Source organism: Solanum pennellii, chromosome 9, assembly GCF_001406875.1.
Source record: "Solanum pennellii chromosome 9, SPENNV200".
NCBI classification, from domain to species: Eukaryota; Viridiplantae; Streptophyta; class Magnoliopsida; order Solanales; family Solanaceae; genus Solanum; species Solanum pennellii.
The window spans coordinates 29790411-29802057 of record NC_028645.1 but is presented as its reverse complement, the minus strand read 5'-3'; positions in this window follow the sequence as shown (position 1 = coordinate 29802057).

Here is an 11647-nt window from a genome sequence, read left to right as displayed (position 1 = left end):
AATTGTGGTTAAGTCATGATGTTATATTGGAGTATGCCTTGTATTAGGATTGATAGGATGGTATGATGTTGAATTGAAATGTCTTTATTATCATTGTGAGGTTGTTAAGATGTAAAGGTTATAAGGGTGGTAACGTTTACCAATGTGTCTTATTATAAAATGATATGTAATGTGTTAATCTCACTTATATGAATTGTGATGAAAGGACTGTACTCTTGAAATTCTATTTGAGCTATTGATGATGATGATTATACAAGGGGTAGACCCTGTGACTTAAACTAAGCTATGATTGATAATTAAATGCTTAAAGACATTTCAAAAAGGGAATCTAGCTTAGCACCGAGTGAACTAGATTGAGGAGTGTCCCTTCCCACATAGGGAAGGTAGGAACACTACATTACTTTTGATATTGGAGACTATAATGCATGGAGCATAAAGAGGGTCCCACCTATATCTCCTAGTTCTTAACTATGTTTCCCCCATAGGAATATTAGCTAGTAGATCCACGTAGTTGCTATGTTTCATGTTTTGGTACTACCTTGGCAAGTAGTACACCTTCATTCGGTGTAGGGTTTTATCACACCGGATTCCACACTAGCTCATGTGGTCTATGTCGGTTAGCGAAAGATGTTCCCAAAAGGTAAAATGATTTAAAGGACTTAAACTCTAACTTGGATAACCTAAGGGGTCTAGCTTAGTATAGGTTGGGGTATGGGACTCTACCTAAGCATTGCACTAGTTGGCCTTGAGGGGAGTCTTGTAAAAGGTGTGAGGAGTTTTCTGGGACATGCGGGCTTATACCGGAGGTTTATTAAGGATTTCTAAAATATTACACATCCTCTGTGCAAGTTACTTGAGATAGAATGTCAATTCTATTTTGATGAATCTTGTCTGAAGGCGTTTGGAGAGTTGAAAGAGAAGTTGCTGTCTGCATCCTTATTTACCTAGATTTGAGTAAGCCATTTGAGGTGATGTGTGATGCTAGAGGGGTTGCTCTTGGTGTGGTATTGTCACAAAGAAGGGATAAAATCCTTAACCCCATTTAATATGAAAGTAAGTCCCTAAATGAAGCACAAGAGAATTACACTGTAACTGAAGAAGATCTCCTTGCGGTGGTATTTGCTTTTGAAAAATTTCACTCCTATTTGCTTGGCACGAATGTCATAGTTCATACTGATCACTCCGCTTTGAGGTACTTTATGGCAAAGAAGGATGCGAAACCAAGATTGATTAGATGGGTGCTCCTATTACAAGAGTTTGATTTCGAGGTGAAAGATAGAAAAAGGACTGAAAATCAAGTTGCAGATCACTTGTACAGATTGGAGGATGAAGTTATGCAAGAGATGGGTGAAAAAGCTAAAATTAATGATACCTTCCCTGATGAGCATGTATTGGTCGCTTCTCATGACTTGATTCCATGGTTTACTGATTTTGCAAATTATCTGGCTAATGACATAGTCTCATCGGACTTGTCGTTCCATCAGAGGAAAAAGTTCATGCATCATGTGAAAAAGTTCTTTTGGGATGAGCCTTACTTATACCGGAGTTGTGCTGATGGGATTATTCGCCGTTGCGTGCTGGAAGTTGAGATGTGAATTGTTTTGGAGGCATGCCACTCCTTGGCTGTGGGTGGGCATCATAGTGGTATCCGGACCGCCCACAAGATATTGCAATGTGGGTACTCTTGTCAAACAATTAACCAAGATGCTCATGACTTCGCCAAGTCATCTGATAGGTGCCAAAGATATGGAGAAATTTCGAAGAGGAAAGAACTCCCTTTAAATCCAATTCTAGTGAATAAGTTATTTGATGTATGGGGAATTCATTTTATGGGCCCATTTGTGAGTTCTCATGGGATGAAATATATTCTCTTGGCGGTAGACTATGTGTTAAAATGGATGGAAGCCATAGCACTTGCCAACAATGAAGGGAAGAGTGTCACCGAGTTCTTGAAAACAACGTTTTCTCCATATTTTGCACACCTAGGGCATGAAATGGAGTATCTCACTTTTGCAACAAGTTGTACAAAGGCATACTGGAGAAATATGGGGTTCTCCACAATGTGGCCACTCCGTACCATCCAAAGACTAGTGGGCAAGTTGAGGTGTCCAATCGAGAGGTCAAGCAAATCTTGTCGAATACGATAAATGCTAATAGAACAGATAGGTATGTCTTTATACCAACTTTTATATGGGAAGGCTTGTCAATTGCCAGTTGAGTTAGAGCACAATGCCATGTAGGTAATGAAGAAATAGAATATGGATTGGAATGAAGCAGTTGAGCAAAGACGTAATGGGTTGAATGAGCTTGATGAGTTTCGCCTAAAAGAAAATGAAAATTCAGCCATCTACAAAGAGAATATCTTGACGGGTGTTCAATGTACAGGGACCAAACCCATGAATTTTGCAGAAATTGATATGGTGCACAGATCCACGGACCAAACGAAGGGCGTCGTTCAATCGAAGGTCCGTCGATGGTGTCTGTAGATCCCATGTATAACTTAGACTTTTTGTCTAGATATGTGCACAATAGACGGTCAAGTCGATGGTCTGTCTACTGACTTACGGACCGTCAACGGGGTATATTCAGTTCACAAAAAAGAGTGACCCGACCCACCCCTACCGACTATATTAAAATAAAACTATTCAGTTACCTTCCCATATCTTTTCAAATTCCCTCCCAACCGATTCCTTCCCCTTATTCCTTCCTTCTCCATTAACTCCCAATATCTCTCCCTTCAATTTTCTTCAAAATCCCCACAACTCCGAAACTCCTATAAATCCCAAAACCCTAACCTCCCCAAATTCCACTAGAGCTCCATTTTTTTCCTTGTCGGTGTTCGAAGGGAAGCACGTAGGTTGGTTGTTTGAACATCTCCCACTCATTTACTCCACTACATTTTACAGGTATTTTATTTCCCTAAGTTTAATGAATTCTCGTTCATTTGCTTTTGGAAACAAATAAATCATATGTGGGTCTTGACTTAGGGACAATTTTGCATGTCAAAATTGTTAAATTATGGGTTCTATGTCCCTTAGAATGATAGAAAATTAGTGGGTTGAGGTTGGCATCTGTTTCAATTCTATATGATTATTGATTTTCCAACTTAGTATTTGATAGCCTCGTAGAATCTGTGATCAAAATTTGCAAAATCAAAGTCCTAAGGATGACGAATTGGTCTTATTCTTGATATTATGTGTTGGGTGAACTTGTGCGTTGCTTAAAGTAGTCAAAATGTGTTCTTGGGAAGAGATGACACTTTGCCGGTAATCATCGCATTGAATTTGAATGTGCAACAAATAGCGTGTCTAGTAGAAGTCTTAAAAAGGTTTAAACGAGCCATTATTTGGACAATTGAAGACATTATTGGGATCCCACCTGGTATTTGTTCTCAAAAAATCCAACTCATGCCCGATCACAAGCCAATTATTGAGCATAAGAGATGTTTGAATCCACCTATGCAAGAGGTAGTGAAGAAGGAGATCATTAAGTGGCTAGATGCCGGAGTCATACATCCTATTGTATATAGTAGTTGGGTATTCCCTATTCAGTGTGTGCCCAAAAAGGGGGAATAACAGTAGTGACCAATGAGAGGAATGAGCTTGTTCCAATGAGGCTGGTGACTTGATGGCGAGTTTGTATGGATTATCGGAAATTGAATGCATGGACTGAGAAGGACCATTTTCCTATGCCCTTCATGGACCAGATGTTAGATAGACTCGCAGGAAAAGAATGGTACTATATTATTTATGGTTATTTGGGGTACAATTAAATCTCTATTACACCGGAGGATCAAGAGAAGACAACCTTTCCTTTCCCTTATTGGGACGTTCGCATTCAAGAGTATGCCTTTTAGATTGTGTAATGCACTGGTTACTTTTTAGAGAGGTATGACGTCGATATTCTCCGAATGGTGGAGGACACTAATAAGGTATTTATGGATGATTTTTTCAGTGGTTGGCGACTAAGTTGATCGGTTTTTGAGTCACTTGGCCGAGGTTCTCAAAAGATGTGAAGAGTTCAATCTTGTGCTAAACTAGGAAAAATGTCACTTTATGGTGAAAGAAGGTATTGTATTGGGTCATCGCATCTCAGAGAAAGGGATAGAGGTTGTTCGAGGAAAAGTTGAGGTTATAGAGAGACTTCCTCCACCCATCTCTGTAAAAGGTGTGAGAAGTTTTTTGGGACATGCGGGCTTATACTGGAGGTTTATTAAGGATTTCTCAAAAACTGCAGATCTTTTGTGAAAGTTACTTGAGAAGGAATGTAAATTCTAATTTGATGAATCTTTTCTAAAGGCATTTGGAGAGTTAAAAAAGAAGTTGCTGTCTGCGCCCATAATTATTTTCCTAGATTGGAGTAAGCCATTTTAGGCGATGTGTGATGCTAGTGGGGTTGCTCTTGGTGTGTTATTGGGACAAAGAAGGGATAAAATCCTTCACCCCCTCTATTATGCAGGTAAGTCCCTAAATGAAGCACAAATAAATTACACTGTAACTGAACAAGAGCTCCTTGCGGTGGTATTTGCTTTTGAAAAATTTTACTCCTATTTGCTCGGCACAAAAGTCATAGTGCATACTGATTACTCCGCTTTGAGGCACTTGATGGCAAAAAAGGATGCGAAACCAAGATTGATTAGATGGGTGTTCCTATAACAAGAGTTTGATTTCTAGGTGAATGATAGAAAAGGGGCTGAAAATCAAGTTGCCAATCACTTGTCCAGATTTGAGGATGAAGTTATGCAAGAGATTGGTGAAAAAGCTGAAATTGATGATACCTTCCCTCATGATCATGCATTTGATGCTTCTCATGACTTGATTCCATGGTTAATTGATTTTGCAAATTATCTGGCTAGTGACATAGTCTCATCGGACTTGTCCTTCCATCAGAGGAAAAAGTTCATGCATGATGTGAAAAAGTTATTTAGGGATGAGCCTTACTTATACCGGAGTTGTGCTGATGGGATTATTCACCGTAGCGTGCCGGAAGTTGAGATGCCAATTATTTTGGAGGCATTTCTTTCCTTGCCTGTGGGTGGGCATCATAGTGGTATCTAGACTGCCCACAAGATTTTGAAATGTGGGTACTATTGGACAACAATTCACCAAGATGCTCATGAGTTTGCCAAGTCATCTGATAAGTGCCAAAGATATAGAGGTATTTCGAAGAGGCAAGAGCTTCCTTTAAATAAAGTTCTAGTGATTGAGTTGTTTGATGTATGGGGCATTAATTTTATGGGCCCGTTTGTGAGTTCTCATGGGATGAAATATATTCTTGTGGCGGTAGACTTTGTGTCAAAATGGGTGGAAGCCATAGCACTTGCCAACAATGAAGAGAAGAGTGTCACCGCGTTCTTGAAAAGAACGTCTTCTCCATATTTGACACACCTAGGGCCATTATTAGCGATGGGGGATCTTTCTTTTGCAACAAGTTGTTCAAAGGGCTATTGGAGAAATATGGGGTTTTCCACAATGTAGAAACTTCGTACCATCCACATACTAGTGGGAAAGTTGAGGTATCCACTCGAGAAATCAAGCAAATCCTGTCGAAAAGGGTAAATGCTAATTGAACAGATTTGCCAAGGAGGCTTGATGATGCTCTTTGGGCCTACCGGACTGCATACAAGAACCCCATAGGTATGTCTCCATACCAACTTGTATATGGGAAGGCTTGTCAATTGCCAGTTGAGTTACATCACAAGGTCATGTGGGTGATGAAGAAATAGAAGATGGATTGGAATGAAGCAGTGGAGCAGAGACTTAATGGGTTGAATGAGCTTGATGAGTTTTTCCTAAAAGAATATGAAAGTTCACCCATCTACAAAGAGAATATCTTAACGGGTGTTCAATCTACGGACCAAACGAAGGGCATTATTCAATCGACGGACCGTTGATGGTGTCTGTAGATCCCATGTATATCTTAAACTTTGGTCTAGATCTGTGCACAATCGATGGTCCAATCGATGGTACGTCTACTCACTTATGGAGTGTCAATGGTGTATCGTCAGTTCACAAAAAGCAGTGACCCGGCCCGACCCGACCGACTATATTAAAATAAAACTATTCAGTTATCTTCCCATATCTTTTCAAATTCCCTTCCAATAGGATTCCTTCCCCTTATTCCTTCCTTCTCCATTAACTCCCAATATATCTCCCTTCCATTTTCTTCAAAATCCCCACAACACCCAATCTCCCATAAATCACAAAACCCTAACCTCCCCATATTCTACTACAACTCCATTTTTTTTCCGGTGGGTGTTTGAAGGCAGGCACGTAGGTTGGTTGTTGGAAGATCTAACACTCATTTACTCCACTACATTTTACAGGTATTTCATTTCCCTATGCTTAATAAATTCTCGTTCATTTGCTTTTGGAAACAAAAAAATCGTATGTGGGTCATGACTTAGGGAAAAATTTGCATGTTAAAATTGTTAAATTATGGGTTCTATGTCCCTTAGAATGATTGAAAATGAATGGGTTGGGGTGGCATCTGTGTCAATTCTATATGATTGTTGATTTTCCAACTTAGTGTTTGATAGCCTCGTAGAATCCATGATCAAAATTTGAAAAATCGAAGCCCTAAGGATGACAAATTGGTCTTATACTTGTTATTATGTGTTGGGTGAACTTGTGCTTTGTTTATTGTTATCAAAATGTGTTTTTAAATGAAGCCCTAAAATCTTTCTCTGACCAATAATATGAGTACCCGTCAATGGACCGCCAGTTTATCGATGGACTGTCGATGGGGTCCACCGATGGCTAAACTCTAAAAATGCATACCTTTGGAACAACGGAAGTGGACTACGGTCCGTTGATTGATCGACAGGCCGTTTTGCACGTCTGTCATTTCTAACAGAAACTTCGATTCTTGAGAAATTTTGAATTATACTAAGTGTCAAACGACGAAAGTGGACTACAGTTTGACTGATCGATGGGTTCTAACTGAGAGGTCTATGGAATATAGACTTTTACAATTTGCAAAGTGTGCACCGATGGGTACTATCAATGGACTGTCGATTCATTGACGGGCCACCGATAGTTCCCGTTTCCCAGTACTACAATTCTGAAAAAGGCCCGTGTCTTGTGTTTCCAGGTTCTGTTTTGATTATTTTGCTTTTTTAGGTTGATTACATTGAGACTTAAAAATTTCTTTTCAGGTACTTATAGCCCCCAAACAAAACATTGTCTATTCACGGGGTAGGTCAAAGTCCATGTCACCATCTTGCCGACTGATCAAAAGTTCTAATGATGAGCGAGATTTGGAATACGTTCCCCGTGCACCTATGACCTTTACACCAGGTGCTAGAGCTACTCGGGTCACCTCTAAAAGGTGGCGTCTAGAGTCTGGGTATGCCTCAGGTTCTGAGGGAGCGTCTGGCTCCGAAGAGGCTTCAGGTTCAGAGTCTGCCCATTCTATGGGGTCGAAATATTCCACTGCCTCCGGGTCCGCATCACTCGGAGACACTCCTCGAGATGTGCCTTCCTGACATGCCTTGTCTGATTAGGCCATAGTTCGGAGTCTTCTCTGGTACCCCAACATGAAGTCCTTGCACCAGTTCCTGATGAGCCCAACCAGTGGTGCGTCGATGGTCAGTATAAGATCTACAGGGATGCCAAGCTGCTGAACAACATGATGGTGATGACTCGGTTGGTGATAGTCGAGCGGTGAGTTCTTAAAGGGAGTCTTCACATAGTCCCTGAGGTTCAAAACTTATATATCCGCCACAGGCTTGAGTGGATGGCTCGTAGTTTTGAGACATATAGCGAGTAGGTTGTTTGAGAGTTCTATACCTCATATGTGGCGACTTTCAGAGGTTATTTGGATAGGCAATCAAAAAATGTCAAACAGGACCCACTCACATATGTTTTAGTTCGAGGCTTCCGGGTGGACATTTTTTCTACCTCCATCCGCGGCTTCCTGTACGATCTGCCCACAGGTTCCGTGAGGGTTCCCTTTACTCCAGAGTTTGATTACAGGTGGGATTTGGTCAAGAGTGTCCAGTTTGTATGGAGCAGAGATCAGAGAGAGTCCTCAAGAGGTGGATTGCACAATAACTTTCCATTGACGATGAGGGAGCAACTGGGTGTCAAACCCCAGTGGCCTTATCAAGAAGGCCAACCTCACCTTTGCAGCCAAGTTCTTCTGGCTGTTAGTCCTTCACTGCCTATCCCCCACGGTAGCAGGTAATATCCATTCTTGGGATAGAGCGGTCCTGGTAGAAGCATTGGTAGCTGGGTTGGTGATAGACTTTGCGAGGTTGTTGAACTCCGTGATTCATGAGGGAGCTTTTAAGACCTCTACTACTTACCCGTTTTCCTGTATGATTTTCCAGTTATGCATAAATACTACAATTTCCCTTTGGCAGTGTGATATCCTCTGTACTCCGACTGGGATTGTGGATTTTATAGGTCTTCTTAGGGATGAGGCCAATGTGGCTGCACCATAGCGTGGGGCTAGAGTTTATTTTGCAGCAACTGAGTGAGAACTTAGCGGAAACGGTAGAGTTAGACCAAAGGGCTAATCCTTCCATTTCATAGCCCACCGATACCACACGGTCAAGTCTGCTCCTGCACTAATGGGGCACCTAGTTCTTCCAGGTGTATGTCACCATCAACAGCACTGGTCCAGCTTGCTAGGGTCCAGAAGCTAGAGGCCCAGATGGCCACCTTGCTGCATCATATACAGCCTTGGATATAGAAATCAATTGTCGAGGACGAGGACTGTACTGAGAACAAGGTGGCTCAGCATACGGAGAGGAAGATTGAGGCGTTCCACCAGCAACTAGATGAATTTGAGTTGCGAGTTCTAGCCCGCCCAGTGCCCACCGTTGATTTGACTAATCTTCAGGAGGCTGTGGCGAGTCTACGGGCATATGTTGACAACATACAGTAGATGAGAGGACATGAGCCCGAGACTAAACCTGTTGAGCTAGCGGAGGACATAGTACTTGCTACCCTCTTCACTGCCCTGACTGTACCACCTGAGCCACGTGAGGGTACCAAGCGCCATCTTTCTAGTTGCAACACTGATGGAGAGGATGCCCGTGCGAGGAAGAAGGAGTGGATGGATCTTGAGGCGGAGAGGAGAGCCTCGTTGATTGATGAGGAGAACCGTCTGATGAGGGCTAGGGAGTTGGATGCGGGGGCATCTAGTTCAAGACTTGGAGTGTTGAGAGGAGCACCACTGAGGGTCCGGATATTGATGTGGGCACCATTGAGGGTGTACCTACTACAGAGGTTGCGGGTTCCGAGAAACCGGACCCGCCTGCTTGTTGTTCGTCGGCGCTATGCACTTCAGGTTTGCTTCACCTACCACCCTATCTTTAATTTTTTTTATGCATTGGTGACAATTACATATTTTTTTTCTTAGGGGTGGGGTAAATGGAAAGTGATCATTAGGGTGAAGTTTAAGTAGCCCAACTCATGATCCCCTCTTAAGGGTTTTCTTGCCTATGTTCATTTGTCCCAAGAGACTGTTTACTTTCCTGTTGAATCGGCATGTGTCATAACTTGTACAAAGTATGAACGTGAAATATGGAGCATGATTGCTAAACTTGAATGATATCGCGTTCTAAGAAATTACTCGTATGAATAGGTGTAAAGAAGTTGAATATCTTCGCTCTAATCATGATATAGAAATGTAATACTGTATGATCCTTAATCTAATATTCAAACTAGGTGTCCGACAATCTGGTGGGGTAATGAGGTGTCACAAGAGTATGAGGAAATTTGATGGTTCCACTGTTGTTACCTAGCTAGAACTTTCCCGGTTAGTCTTGACAAAGGAATCTGTTTTAGAAACTAGGAAGAGATCATTGGCCCTTTTTCAAATTAGCACATCCAGCATTATGTAAGGCGAACCAACTGAAAGTGTTATCCCTTTTTGGTCCAAATATGTTGAGCTTATAATCGACCTTTCTTTTCTTCACCTACTCACCTTCCCTCTGTATATTGTGTTTACCCTGGTCCCTCCTTTGACATGTGCACCTCGACTTAGGTCAAACGCCTAAGTTGATGGTGGCTAGTACAGAAATGAGCCGCATCTTGGCCCTGACCCAACCTTGGGTAATGTGAAGCTTGAATCATGTCAAATCCATAAGTTGAGGGTGACTATTATGAGTGATGACTAGAAAAGTGGGTATGAAAAGAGTAATGTGGAAAATAAAACAAAAAGTGATCAAGAGAGGTGACTCAATCAAATTTATCAATTGAATGTAAAAAAAAACTAAAATAGAGAAGAAAAAAAGTGGTATTGGACAAAAAGAAGAAAGAGTCACTTCCACAAATAACAAAGGAGAAAGCAAGCAAAAATTACAATAAAAGAAAAAGTAGAGCCTAATAGATTATGAAAGAGGTAGGACGCTTAGCCGTATGTCAAGGAGGGCAACAAGTCACTGAAATGTACCCATATGTACCATAACTGACCCTGAGCCTATGTTACAAGCCATGAAATTCCTATCGTGCTCCAAAGAGTCTAATATGGTGAACTTAAGCAGTGAAAATAAACCTAGCTTAATAACAATTCTCACATAGGTTATTGCATGTATTGATAATTCTTTCGGTGAGAAGTCTTTTTAACGTGTAAACGCATTAGAACTCGCTTTATTGCTACTTGCCGGACCAAGGAGGTAGTTAATAGGAAAAGAATTATCAACACAGATTTAGTAGGATACAATTTAATAGGCTAGTCTCGATTGGTGCAAAGTAGTAACTAAGCCATACATCGAATACTTTGCTTAAAATAAAGTAAAGGTAAGGGTTAGTAACGACACACGTTGCCAGACTAAGGTACGATGTGAAATTCTCTAAATGCCGGACCAAGGATTTAGCGATACCTAACTTATCACTTTGCATGCAAAACACTATGGAAGAATTGTTATAGCTAGGAATATGGCGTTATGAACCTATGGGGAACACTTACACCCCAGTTTCTCTCACATCTTGATAAACACTAAAGATGTACTCCAGTTACTTGTTTGATTTATCAATATTAAAAGAATTTTGTTTCACAAAACCCCCCTTAACTTACTAGTTTTCTTAAAAAGGACTTGACTAAATAGAAGTAATGTACATTGAAGTTAAGTCTAAACCATTTTCCTCATGGGATCGACCGCAACCTAATAGTTGGGTTCTTTACTTGATACGCCCGCTTATACTTCTTTAGGGAAGTATAATTTGAGCATATCAACACTCTTCGTGAGTTGAGATGAAGTGTTTAGTAGCAACCCCACTACATCCTAAGAGCTTTCTAAGTTAGGTCGGAGGATGAATGCCCTTCGTGAGTTGAGATATGGTGTTCTCTAGTTATCCTTAACCTATAATCTATAATTTTTATAATCCGCGGGGGTTATGCATAGTACCGAGAGGATATGAGAATAGGTGGTTACACTTCGTGAGTTGAGATGTTGTATTCTAATATACCTCTTGAGATGAGTATTCCTCGTTAGTAGAGAATGAGTTACTTAGTAGCAATCTCCTTATCCCTTAACTATGCACCCACATAGGTGTAGCTATTGGGCAAGCCATATAAAAGCTAAAAGAATGACCTTACTCTAGGCAAGTGAGGATCCCTCGTCCGATAGGGGTTAATGTCAGGATCCCATGTCTAGCTCTCATGGTCTATGTCGGTTAAGATAACTCCCACAGAA